We start from the raw sequence: 14960 nt of genomic DNA, 5'->3' as shown, positions 1-14960 counted from the left end.
TTATTACATACAGGGTATATTATATACAGGGGGCACTGGTTATAATACTGCAGTTATTACATACACGGTATATTATATACAGGGGGCACTGGGGATAATACTGCAGTTATTACATACAGGGTATATTATATACAGGGGGCACTGGGGATAATACTGCAGTTATTACATACAGGGTATATTATATGTGCAGGGGGCACTGGGGATAATACTGCAGTTATTACATACAGGGTATATTATATATACAGGGGGCACTGGTTATAATACTGCAGTTATTACATACAGGGTATATTATATATATACAGGGGGCACTGGTTATAATACTGCAGTTATTACATACAGGGTATATTATATATACAGGGGGCACTGGGGATAATACTGCAGTTATTACATACAGGGTATATTATATACAGGGGGCACTGGGGATAATACTGCAGTTATTACATACAGGGTATATTATATACAGGGGGCACTGGGGATAATACTGCAGTTATTACATACAGGGTATATTATATACAGGGGGCACTGGGGATAATACTGCAGTTATCACATACAGGGTATATTATATACAGGGGGCACTGGGGATAATACTGCAGTTATTACATACAGGGTATATTATATACAGGGGGCACTGGGGATAATACTGCAGTTATTACATACAGGGTATATTATATACAGGGGGCACTGGGGATAATACTGCAGTTATTACATACAGGGTATATTATATATACAGGGGGCACTGGGGATAATACTGCAGTTATTACATACAGGGTATATTATATACAGGGGGCACTGGGGATAATACTGCAGTTATTACATACAGGGTATATTATATATACAGGGGGCACTGGGGATAATACTGCAGTTATTACATACAGGGTATATTATATATACAGGGGGCACTGGTTATAATACTGCAGTTATTACATACAGGGTATATTATATACAGGGGGCACTGGTTATAATACTGCAGTTATTACATACACGGTATATTATATACAGGGGGCACTGGGGATAATACTGCAGTTATTACATACAGGGTATATTATATACAGGGGGCACTGGGGATAATACTGCAGTTATTACATACAGGGTATATTATATATACAGGGGGCACTGGGGATAATACTGCAGTTATTACATACAGGGTATATTATATATACAGGGGGCACTGGTTATAATACTGCAGTTATTACATACAGGGTATATTATATATATACAGGGGGCACTGGTTATAATACTGCAGTTATTACATACAGGGTATATTATATATACAGGGGGCACTGGGGATAATACTGCAGTTATTACATACAGGGTATATTATATACAGGGGGCACTGGGGATAATACTGCAGTTATTACATACAGGGTATATTATATACAGGGGGCACTGGGGATAATACTGCAGTTATTACATACAGGGTATATTATATACAGGGGGCACTGGGGATAATACTGCAGTTATCACATACAGGGTATATTATATACAGGGGGCACTGGGGATAATACTGCAGTTATTACATACAGGGTATATTATATACAGGGGGCACTGGGGATAATACTGCAGTTATTACATACAGGGTATATTATATACAGGGGGCACTGGTTATAATACTGCAGTTATTACATACAGGGTATATTATATATACAGGGGGCACTGGGGATAATACTGCAGTTATTACATACAGGGTATATTATATACGGGGGCACTGGGGATAATACTGCAGTTATTACATACAGGGTATATTATATACAGGGGGCACTGGGGATAATACTGCAGTTATTACATACAGGGTATATTATATACAGGGGGCACTGGGGATAATACTGCAGTTATCACATACAGGGTATATTATATACAGGGGGCACTGGGGATAATACTGCAGTTATTACATACAGGGTATATTATATACAGGGGGCACTGGGGATAATACTGCAGTTATTACATACAGGGTATATTATATACAGGGGGCACTGGTTATAATACTGCAGTTATTACATACAGGGTATATTATATATACAGGGGGCACTGGGGATAATACTGCAGTTATTACATACAGGGTATATTATATACAGGGGGCACTGGGGATAATACTGCAGTTATTACATACAGGGTATATTATATACAGGGGGCACTGGGGATAATACTGCAGTTATCACATACAGGGTATATTATATACAGGGGGCACTGGGGATAATACTGCAGTTATTACATACAGGGTATATTATATACAGGGGGCACTGGGGATAATACTGCAGTTATCACATACAGGGTATATTATATATACAGGGGGCACTGGGGATAATACTGCAGTTATTACATACAGGGTATATTATATACAGGGGGCACTGGGGATAATACTGCAGTTATTACATACAGGGTATATTATATACAGGGGGCACTGGGGATAATACTGCAGTTATTACATACAGGGTATATTATATATACAGGGGGCACTGGGGATAATACTGCAGTTATTACATACAGGGTATATTATATACAGGGGGCACTGGGGATAATACTGCAGTTATTACATACAGGGTATATTATATACAGGGGGCACTGGGGATAATACTGCAGTTATTACATACAGGGTATATTATATACAGGGGGCACTGGGGATAATACTGCAGTTATTACATACAGGGTATATTATATACAGGGGGCACTGGGGATAATACTGCAGTTATTACATACAGGGTATATTATATACAGGGGGCACTGGGGATAATACTGCAGTTATTACATACAGGGTATATTATATGTGCAGGGGGCACTGGGGATAATACTGCAGTTATTACATACAGGGTATATTATATATACAGGGGGCACTGGGGATAATACTGCAGTTATTACATACAGGGTATATTATATACAGGGGGCACTGGGGATAATACTGAAGTTATTACATACAGGGTATATTATATATACAGGGGGCACTGGGGATAATACTGCAGTTATTACATACAGGGTATATTATATATACAGGGGGCACTGGTTATAATACTGCAGTTATTACATACAGGGTATATTATATACAGGGGGCACTGGTTATAATACTGCAGTTATTACATACACGGTATATTATATACAGGGGGCACTGGGGATAATACTGCAGTTATTACATACAGGGTATATTATATACAGGGGGCACTGGGGATAATACTGCAGTTATTACATACAGGGTATATTATATGTGCAGGGGGCACTGGGGATAATACTGCAGTTATTACATACAGGGTATATTATATATACAGGGGGCACTGGTTATAATACTGCAGTTATTACATACAGGGTATATTATATATATACAGGGGGCACTGGTTATAATACTGCAGTTATTACATACAGGGTATATTATATATACAGGGGGCACTGGGGATAATACTGCAGTTATTACATACAGGGTATATTATATACAGGGGGCACTGGTGATAATACTGCAGTTATTACATACAGGGTATATTATATACAGGGGGCACTGGGGATAATACTGCAGTTATTACATACAGGGTATATTATATACAGGGGGCACTGGGGATAATACTGCAGTTATCACATACAGGGTATATTATATACAGGGGGCACTGGGGATAATACTGCAGTTATTACATACAGGGTATATTATATACAGGGGGCACTGGGGATAATACTGCAGTTATTACATACAGGGTATATTATATACAGGGGGCACTGGTTATAATACTGCAGTTATTACATACAGGGTATATTATATATACAGGGGGCACTGGGGATAATACTGCAGTTATTACATACAGGGTATATTATATACAGGGGGCACTGGGGATAATACTGCAGTTATTACATACAGGGTATATTATATACAGGGGGCACTGGGGATAATACTGCAGTTATTACATACAGGGTATATTATATACAGGGGGCACTGGGGATAATACTGCAGTTATCACATACAGGGTATATTATATACAGGGGGCACTGGGGATAATACTGCAGTTATTACATACAGGGTATATTATATACAGGGGCACTGGGGATAATACTGCAGTTATTACATACAGGGTATATTATATACAGGGGGCACTGGTTATAATACTGCAGTTATTACATACAGGGTATATTATATATACAGGGGGCACTGGGGATAATACTGCAGTTATTACATACAGGGTATATTATATACAGGGGGCACTGGGGATAATACTGCAGTTATTACATACAGGGTATATTATATACAGGGGGCACTGGGGATAATACTGCAGTTATCACATACAGGGTATATTATATACAGGGGGCACTGGGGATAATACTGCAGTTATTACATACAGGGTATATTATATACAGGGGGCACTGGGGATAATACTGCAGTTATTACATACAGGGTATATTATATATACAGGGGGCACTGGGGATAATACTGCAGTTATTACATACAGGGTATATTATATACAGGGGGCACTGGGGATAATACTGCAGTTATTACATACAGGGTATATTATATACAGGGGGCACTGGGGATAATACTGCAGTTATTACATACAGGGTATATTATATACAGGGGGCACTGGGGATAATACTGCAGTTATTACATACAGGGTATATTATATACAGGGGGCACTGGGGATAATACTGCAGTTATTACATACAGGGTATATTATATACAGGGGGCACTGGGGATAATACTGCAGTTATTACATACAGGGTATATTATATACAGGGGGCACTGGGGATAATACTGCAGTTATTACATACAGGGTATATTATATACAGGGGGCACTGGGGATAATACTGCAGTTATTACATACAGGGAATATTATATACAGGGGGCACTGGGGATAATACTGCAGTTATTACATACAGGGTATATTATATACAGGGGGCACTGGTTATAATACTGCAGTTATTACATACAGGGTATATTATATATACAGGGGGCACTGGGGATAATACTGCAGTTATTACATACAGGGTATATTATATATAGGGGGCACTGGGGATAATACTGCAGTTATTACATACAGGGTATATTATATACAGGGGGCACTGGGGATAATACTGCAGTTATTACATACAGGGTATATTATATACAGGGGGCACTGGGGATAATACTGCAGTTATCACATACAGGGTATATTATATACAGGGGGCACTGGGGATAATACTGCAGTTATTACATACAGGGTATATTATATACAGGGGGCACTGGGGATAATACTGCAGTTATTACATACAGGGTATATTATATACAGGGGGCACTGGTTATAATACTGCAGTTATTACATACAGGGTATATTATATATACAGGGGGCACTGGGGATAATACTGCAGTTATTACATACAGGGTATATTATATACAGGGGGCACTGGGGATAATACTGCAGTTATTACATACAGGGTATATTATATACAGGGGGCACTGGGGATAATACTGCAGTTATCACATACAGGGTATATTATATACAGGGGGCACTGGGGATAATACTGCAGTTATTACATACAGGGTATATTATATACAGGGGGCACTGGGGATAATACTGCAGTTATTACATACAGGGTATATTATATATACAGGGGGCACTGGGGATAATACTGCAGTTATTACATACAGGGTATATTATATACAGGGGGCACTGGGGATAATACTGCAGTTATTACATACAGGGTATATTATATACAGGGGGCACTGGGGATAATACTGCAGTTATTACATACAGGGTATATTATATACAGGGGGCACTGGGGATAATACTGCAGTTATTACATACAGGGTATATTATATACAGGGGGCACTGGGGATAATACTGCAGTTATTACATACAGGGTATATTATATATACAGGGGGCACTGGGGATAATACTGCAGTTATCACATACAGGGTATATTATATACAGGGGGCACTGGGGATAATACTGCAGTTATTACATACAGGGTATATTATATACAGGGGGCACTGGGGATAATACTGCAGTTATTACATACAGGGTATATTATATACAGGGGGCACTGGGGATAATACTGCAGTTATTACATACAGGGAATATTATATACAGGGGGCACTGGGGATAACACTGCAGTTATTACATACAGGGTATATTATATACAGGGGGCACTGGGGATAATACTGCAGTTATTACATACAGGGTATATTATATACAGGGGGCACTGGGGATAATACTGCAGTTATTACATACAGGGTATATTATATACAGGGGGCACTGGGGATAATACTGCAGTTATCACATACAGGGTATATTATATACAGGGGGCACTGGGGATAATACTGCAGTTATTACATACAGGGTATATTATATACAGGGGGCACTGGGGATAATACTGCAGTTATTACATACAGGGTATATTATATACAGGGGGCACTGGGGATAATACTGCAGTTATTACATACAGGGTATATTATATACAGGGGGCACTGGGGATAATACTGCAGTTATTACATACAGGGTATATTATATACAGGGGGCACTGGGGATAATACTGCAGTTATTACATACAGGGTATATTATATACAGGGGGCACTGGGGATAATACTGCAGTTATTACATACAGGGTATATTATATACAGGGGGCACTGGGGATAATACTGCAGTTATTACATACAGGGTATATTATATACAGGGGGCACTGGGGATAATACTGCAGTTATTACATACAGGGTATATTATATATACAGGGGGCACTGGGGATAATACTGCAGTTATCACATACAGGGTATATTATATACAGGGGGCACTGGGGATAATACTGCAGTTATTACATACAGGGTATATTATATACAGGGGGCACTGGGGATAATACTGCAGTTATTACATACAGGGTATATTATATACAGGGGGCACTGGGGATAATACTGCAGTTATTACATACAGGGAATATTATATACAGGGGGCACTGGGGATAACACTGCAGTTATTACATACAGGGTATATTATATACAGGGGGCACTGGGGATAATACTGCAGTTATTACATACAGGGTATATTATATACAGGGGGCACTGGGGATAATACTGCAGTTATCACATACAGGGTATATTATATACAGGGGGCACTGGGGATAATACTGCAGTTATTACATACAGGGTATATTATATACAGGGGGCACTGGGGATAATACTGCAGTTATTACATACAGGGTATATTATATATATACAGGGGGCACTGGGGATAATACTGCAGTTATTACATACAGGGTATATTATATACAGGGGGCACTGGGGATAATACTGCAGTTATTACATACAGGGAATATTATATACAGGGGGCACTGGGGATAACACTGCAGTTATTACATACAGGGTATATTATATACAGGGGGCACTGGGGATAATACTGCAGTTATTACATACAGGGTATATTATATACAGGGGGCACTGGGGATAATACTGCAGTTATCACATACAGGGTATATTATATACAGGGGGCACTGGGGATAACACTGCAGTTATTACATACAGGGTATATTATATACAGGGGGCACTGGGGATAATACTGCAGTTATTACATACAGGGTATATTATATATACAGGGGGCACTGGTTATAATACTGCAGTTATTACATACAGGGTATATTATATACAGGGGGCACTGGGGATAATACTGCAGTTATTACATACAGGGTATATTATATACAGGGGGCACTGGGGATAACACTGCAGTTATTACATACAGGGTATATTATATACAGGGGGCACTGGGGATAACACTGCAGTTATTACATACAGGGTATATTATATATACAGGGGGCACTGGGGATAACACTGCAGTTATTACATACAGGGTATATTATATATACAGGGGGCACTGGTTATAATACTGCAGTAATTACATACAGGGTATATTATATACAGGGGGCACTGGGGATAATACTGCAGTTATTACATACAGGGTATATTATATACAGGGGGCACTGGGGATAATACTGCAGTTATTACATACAGGGTATATTATATACAGGGGGCACTGGGGATAATACTGCAGTTATTACATACAGGGTATATTATATACAGGGGGCACTGGGGATAATACTGCAGTTATTACATACAGGGTATATTATATACAGGGGGCACTGGGGATAATACTGCAGTTATTACATACAGGGTATATTATATACAGGGGGCACTGGGGATAATACTGCAGTTATTACATACAGGGTATATTATATACAGGGGGCACTGGGGATAATACTGCAGTTATTACATACAGGGTATATTATATACAGGGGGCACTGGGGATAATACTGCAGTTATTACATACAGGGTATATTATATACAGGGGGCACTGGGGATAATACTGCAGTTATTACATACAGGGGCTTTGCTGCTTGTAATATCGGATGGAGCGGTACTCTGCGCCCTCCTGTGAACATTTGCAGTAATCGCAGGCCGCACAGGTTCATGGACACTGACCTCTGGTGGTGGCGGCCGGTAATGATACGCCGCTGCTCTTCGCGGTGCACGGAATCTCCGGTGACTTGAGGTGAAATAGTGAATAAGGGACGGATGTCTGACGGTACCAGGTAATGTGACCGTGCGATGTCACGTGTCTCAGAAAGTGAGCGGCTGACCATGATCACGTGCCTGGTCTGAGGACACGACAGCCGCAAAGTAAGAGGAGAATGCGCGTGTGACAGAGGGGAGACGGGCTGTGCGGGGGGGGGTGAGGTCGGGGAGGCGGGCTGTGCGGGGGGGTGAGGTCGGGGAGGCGGGCTGTGCGGGGGGGTGAGGTCGGGGAGGTGGGCTGTGCGGGGGGGTGAGGTCGGGGAGGCGGGCTGTGCGGGGGGGTGAGGTCGGGGAGGCGGGCTGTGCGGGGGGGTGAGGTCGGGGAGGCGGGCTGTGCGGGGGGGTGAGGTCGGGGAGGCGGGCTGTGCGGGGGGGGGGTGTGCGGGGGGGGGGTGAGGTCGGGGAGGCGGGCTGTGCGGGGGGGGGGTGTGCGGGGGGGGGGGTGAGGTCGGGGAGGCGGGCTGTGCGGGGGGGTGAGGTCGGGGAGGCGGGCTGTGGGGGGGGGAGTGAGGTCGGGGAGGCGGGCTGTGCGGGGGGGGGTGAGGTCGGGGAGGCGGGCCGTGCGGGGGGGGGTGAGGTCGGGGAGGCGGGCCGTGCGGGGGGGGTGAGGTCGGGGAGGTGGGCCGTGCGGGGGGGGGTGAGGTCGGGGAGGCGGGCCGTGCGGGGGGGGTGTGAGGTCGGGGAGGCGGGCCGTGCGGGGGGGGTGTGAGGTCGGGGAGGCGGGCTGTGCGAGGGGGGGGTGAGGTCGGGGAGGCGGGCTGTGCGGGGGGGGGTGAGGTCGGGGAGGCGGGCTGTGCGGGGGGGGGTGAGGTCGGGGAGGCGGGCCGTGCGGGGGGGGGTGAGGTCGGGGAGGCGGGCCGTGCGGGGGGGGGTGAGGTCGGGGAGGCGGGCCGTGCGGGGGGGTGTGAGGTCGGGGAGGCGGGCCGTGCGAGGGGGGGGTGAGGTCGGGGAGGCGGGCCGTGGGGGGGGGTGAGGTCGGGGAGGCGGGCCGTGCGGGGGGGTGAGGTCGGGGAGGCGGGCTGTGCGAGGGGGGGGTGAGGTCGGGGAGGCGGGCTGTGCGGGGGGGTGTGAGGTCGGGGAGGCGGGCTGTGCGGGGGGTGTGAGGTCGGGGAGGCGGGCTGTGCGGGGGGGTGTGAGGTCGTTGAGGCGGGCTGTGCGGGGGGGGTGTGAGGTCGGGGAGGTGGGCTGTGCGGGGGGGGTGTGAGGTCGGGGAGGTGGGCTGTGCGGGGGGGGTGTGAGGTCGGGGAGGTGGGCTGTGCGGGGGGGTGAGGTCGGGGAGGTGGGCTGTGCGGGGGGGTGAGGTCGGGGAGGTGGGCTGTGCGGGGGGGGTGAGGTCGGGGAGGCGGGCTGTGCGGGGGGGTGGAGTGAGGTCGGGGAGGCGGGCTGTGCGGGGGGGGGGGAGTGAGGTCGGGGAGGCGGGCTGTGCCGGGGGGGAGTGAGGTCAGGGAGGCGGGCTGCGGGGGGGGAGTGAGGTCGGGGAGGCGGGCTGTGCGGGGGGGTGTGAGGTCGGGGAGGCGGGCTGTGCGGGGGGGTGAGGTCGGGGAGGCGGGCTGTGCGGGGGGAGTGAGGTCGGGGAGGCGGGCTGTGCGGGGGGGGTGAGGTCGGGGAGGCGGGCTGTGCGGGGGGGAGTGAGGTCGGGGAGGCGGGCTGTGCGTGAGGTCGGGGAGGCGGGCTGTGCGGGGGGTGAGGTCGGGGAGGCGGGCTGTGCGGGGGGGTGAGGTCGGGGAGGCGGGCTGTGCGGGGGGGTGAGGTCGGGGAGGCGGTCTGTGCGGGGGGGTGAGGTCAGGGAGGCGGTCTGTGCGGGGGGGTGAGGTCGGGGAGGCGGTCTGTGCGGGGGGGGGGTGAGGTCGGGGAGGCGGTCTGTGCGGGGGGGTGAGGTCGGGGAGGCGGGCTGTGCGGGGGGTGAGGTCGGGGAGGCGGGCTATCCGGGGGGGTGAGGTCGGGGAGACGGGCTGTGCGGGGGGGGGTGAGGTCGGGGAGGCGGGCTGTGCGGGGGGGTGAGGTCGGGGAGGCGGGCTGTGCGGGGGGGTGAGGTTGGGGAAGTGGGGGCTGGGCTGGTGGAGGCTTATTGAATAGTGATGGGCGAGCACTAAAATGCTCGGGTGCTCGTTGTTCGGGTCGAGCAGATTGGAATACTCGGGTACTCGGACAGAACAACGAGCCCAATGTAAGTCTATGGGAAAGCCGAGCATTTTTGCCGAGACTCCCCCGCCCCCCCTCCCTCCCGGAGGTCTTTCCAGGGTATGAAATCATCAGAAATGTATGGGGACATCATGGGGAAGACCCGGCATTTCTGCCTCCCAGGCCACTGCTGTGAACATCGCTGTCGGTGTTTCATGTCCTTTTTACCGATGCACCAGAAAACGTACAAAATCAAAACGGATTTTGCAGGGAATGTGTGAAGGAACATCCTTTCCAGGGTAATGACTTGTATATAAGGCAAAAGAAATAACCTCCAAAAAATGTTCCTCCCCCACTTGGGCTGTGTTCAGACGCAGCGTTTTTCCTCTTTAGCATTGCTATCAACCAATACAAAAGCATTCACTGGGAAATGTAATAGTGACCTCACCCACCCTAGCTGGCCATGTGGAGTGTGACACATCAGCAGACACATCTTGCTTCATTGCTGAAGGAGGGACTCTGAAAGTCACAGAGCCGATTTTTGCTGGCGCATCAGGCGGCATTAATCTGCAGGTCTCCAACCTGTTATAGCCTATGCAGTGAGCGGATGGACTGCCAAGAATTACGACGCACCCCAATGCCCCGTTCACGTGACGTACAGGAGGGCTTCCTGAAAAATTGTTCCCATCAGAAGAAAGTGTGTCTCCCATACAGTTTGCTTATGCATTGAATGTAAGGCCTGCCCTGCACCAAAGTGATACGCACCCCAATAAGCTTTGAAGCCACATACTGGATGGCCACATGAAACAAAAGTTCCCATTATTATTGTTTTTTTATTACCATCGATTTTGTCCATGAAGTGAATGTAAGGCCTGACCCAGATTTGCACGCACCACAATCCCCCTTGTAAGGAACGTGGAGGAGGACCGCAGACTTCTTTTTCACATTACAAAGGAGCGGTTCTCCTATACACACATTAACATAGTGTGTAAACTGTTTTTGTTAGGGGCATCATAAACACCTTGGAAAACAGTAACGTGGTTTCCTACACAGTTGGTGCTGGGAAGGTGCAGGTTCTTAGTAAAAATATGGCGGATAAATCGTTGGATGAAGTGATCATGGTGCATGGGGCATGGTGACGGCAGGAATGGGAATGTACAGGATTAATAACAGCGGTGGCTATGGGAGGTATGAGATCCAGGATCCAGCCTACAATGATTAGTCGTTTAGCCTCCACCAATGTCATGTCGGACGCTGTTCACACCACAGCGTCCGGCAGGCAGCGGTAGTTCCATCTCCGTCCACTTTAGCCTCAGTGGCGCCGGCTTGATTTTACTCAGGTTATCTGGGGTTAATCTAGCTGGAAATCAGGTGGGATGTTTGGTCACGCCCACGGTCTTTAAATAGTCGTGCTGGCCTGTGGGCGTCGCCGATTATAGCTTGTGTTTTGTGCCAAGTGGTTCCGGTCTGGAGTGGAGGTGTTGGAGAGAGAAATCCATATCTGGTGTCGTATGATCCTTGTTACCTTTTCGCCTTCCCATATTTGTGCTTTGTTTTGCCCTGTTCACATTACTGTATAGTCCTGTGTGGTTGCGGCGCGGTGTGGTTTGAGTTCTCCCTGTCTGTCATTACTGTGTGGGGTTTTGGTGGTTTGGCAACTCACTGGGTGGAGGGTTCAGCTTAGGGCTGAGCAGGAGATAAGGAGAGGCTGGGGGCTCAGGCATTTGCACCTTTAGCAAAAACCCTGGGTTGAGGGTCAGACAGGGTTTTCCCTAGTTTGAGGGACTCCGCAGGGGCCCGGGTTTTGTCAGCCTCCTTCGACCTAAGCCTCGCATAACATTATAATCGGCCTAACATTTTTCCATGGATTCCATGACTTCCATAAACCGCCAGTTGGCGGCGCTGTCCGTACAGGTCACCGAGTTGAAGGGGGCAGTTCAGCAGCAGGGCCTGGTTGTAGCTAATGTGCAGGCGGCTTCTGCAGGTGCAGGTGCAGAGCCTAAGATTCCGCTGCCTGAACGATTTTCTGGGGAACGCAGCAAATTTGTCATCTTTCGGGAGGCCTGCAAGTTATACTTCCGCATGCGCCCGGTCTCCTCAGGTAATGAGGCTCAGTGGGTGGGTCTGGTGTTATCATTGCTGAGTGGGGACCCCCAAGCATGGGCGTTTTCCTTACCAGCCGACTCTGCTACGTTTCATTCTGTCGATAATGTTTTTTCTGCACTCTGGCTCATTTATGATGATCCCGACAGATTGGCTTTAGCAGAATCTAAGATCCGCGCCCTCCGTCAGGGGGAACATATGGCGGAAGACTATTGTTCAGAATTTCGCCGTTGGGCAGTAGACACACAGTGGAACGACCCAGCGCTGCGGAGTCAGTTTATTCATGGGGTCTCAGAAAGAGTTAAACAGACCCTCCTGATGTATGAGACTCCTGCATCGTTAGAGTCTGCCATGAGTTTGGTTATTCGTATTGATCGCCGTTTGCGTCAAGGGGCGCAGGAGACGCTGCCTCTGGGGGAAAGCAGGGGTGCCAGTGTGGTTGCTGCAGGTGAGCCCACGGAACCTATGCAAATCGCTGGGGTATCACATGTGCAGCGTCGCGTCCCTGGGTTCAGGAAGCCCGGAGCATGTTTTTACTGTGGTAAAAGAGATCATTATGTAAATGCTTGTCCTGTGCTACCAAAGAAAGTCGCACCGGCGGAAAACTGGTAAGCTCAGAGGGTATGGAGGAGGCCCAACTGAGCGTATGCATATCCTCCATGATGGTATCTCAATGTATGCTCCCTGCCAGGGTTATTATTGCGGGCAGAGAGCTACCAATATCAGTGTTTGTGGATAGCGGTTCCGCCACCAATCTCATGGATGAGGAGTTTGCACGCATGGCAGGTTTCAAGATCGAAAAACTCCCTCATCCTATTCGCGTGGTTACCATTAATGCCGCTCCCCTCCCACAGGGGGAGATTACGGAGTTTGTGGCTGAGGTTAAACTCCACATTGGGGTCCTACATTCTGAGTGGGTTACTTGTAAGGTACTCAATAATCTCCCAGCACAAATAGTCCTGGGTTTCCCATGGTTGTCTAAGCACAACCCGGTGATTGACTGGAGAACCCAGGACATAGTCCAGTGGAGCAGTTTCTGCCAGGAAAATTGCTTGGCCACATGTGTGTCCGCCGTGAAGTCCAGCCTTCCGGAGGCATTGCTGGATTTTGCGGACGTATTCTCTGAGAGGGGTTGCTCAGAACTGCCTCCACATCGAGCCTATGACTGTCAAATTAGGTTAAAACCCAGGGCTAAATTGCCAAAGGCGAGGATGTTTTGTATTTCAGGTCCGGAGAGACAAGCTCTTAAGGACTACATTGCGGAGAGTTTAAGTAAAGGGCACATCCGACCTTCATCCTCACCTGTAGCAGCGGGGTTTTTCTTCATTAAGAAAAAGGATGGGGGGTTACGCCCGTGTCTGGATTTCCGGGAGTTAAACCAGATTACGGTCCATGATCCCTACCCGATGCCTCTGATCCCTGATTTGTTCAACCAGGTGGCTGGTGCGAAGTGGTTTTCCAAACTTGACCTCAGGGGGGCGTATAACCTCATAAGGGTCCGTCAGGGGGATGAGTGGAAGACGGCATTTAATACCCCTGAGGGTCATTTTGAAAGCCTAGTTATGCCATTTGGGTTGACAACCGCGCCGGCTGTGTTCCAACATTTTATTAATGATGTATTTGCTCATGTCCTGGGGAAATTTGTGATTGTGTACCTGGATGATATCCTTATTTATTCGAGCGACCAGGACACTCATTTAGAGCATGTCAGGCAGGTGTTACAGTTGCTCCGGGAGAATAAGCTCTATGCTAAGCTTGAAAAATGCGTGTTTTTTGTTCAAGAGTTGCCTTTTTTGGGATATATTGTGTCCGCCGCAGGGTTTAAAATGGATGCCGTGAAGGTGCAAGCGGTGCTGCGATGGGAACGGCCTGGTAATCTAAAAGCGCTCCAGCGGTTCCTTGGGTTTGCCAACTATTATAGGAAGTTTATTAAGAATTTCTCTACTATAGCCAAACCGCTCACGGACATGACGAAAAAAGGTACCAATCTCGCTATCTGGTCTGAGGATGCGGTGCGTGCATTTGAGCTTCTGAAGAACCGTTTTGCTTCAGCCCCCATTCTGGTGCAACCGGACGTATCTAAACCTTTTACGGTGGAGGTCGATGCGTCTGAGGTGGGAGTGGGGGCAGTACTGTCACAGGGCTCGTCCTTGAGCAATTTGCGTCCATGCGCCTACTTCTCCAAGAAGCTGTCGCCGGCCGAACGGAATTACGACATCGGCAACAGGGAGTTGTTGGCCAT

At 47.9% G+C, this 14960-nt stretch overlaps 1 protein-coding gene across 3 annotated transcripts in view; it reads right to left on the bottom strand.

Moving 5' to 3' along the window:
- CUL7 (cullin 7) overlaps nucleotides 1-8624 on the bottom strand; it is a 121821-nt gene extending 113197 nt beyond the window's left edge. Inside the window, exon 1 of one of the 3 annotated variants that reach the window (XM_073558974.1) lies at nucleotides 8402-8624. The gene's annotated coding sequence lies outside the window, so the exon portion shown is untranslated. The remainder of the gene's footprint in view (nucleotides 1-8401) is intronic. The other 2 variants (XM_073558973.1, XM_073558975.1) reach the window with 2 other exon arrangements.
- Nucleotides 8625-14960: the final 6336 nt, after the last annotated feature.

Source organism: Dendrobates tinctorius, unplaced genomic scaffold, assembly GCF_039654945.1.
Source record: "Dendrobates tinctorius isolate UK_male_01 unplaced genomic scaffold, ASM3965494v1 ptg000264l, whole genome shotgun sequence".
In the NCBI taxonomy this organism is placed as follows: Eukaryota; Metazoa; Chordata; class Amphibia; order Anura; family Dendrobatidae; genus Dendrobates; species Dendrobates tinctorius.
This window is presented reverse-complemented; position numbering and strand designations above follow the sequence as displayed.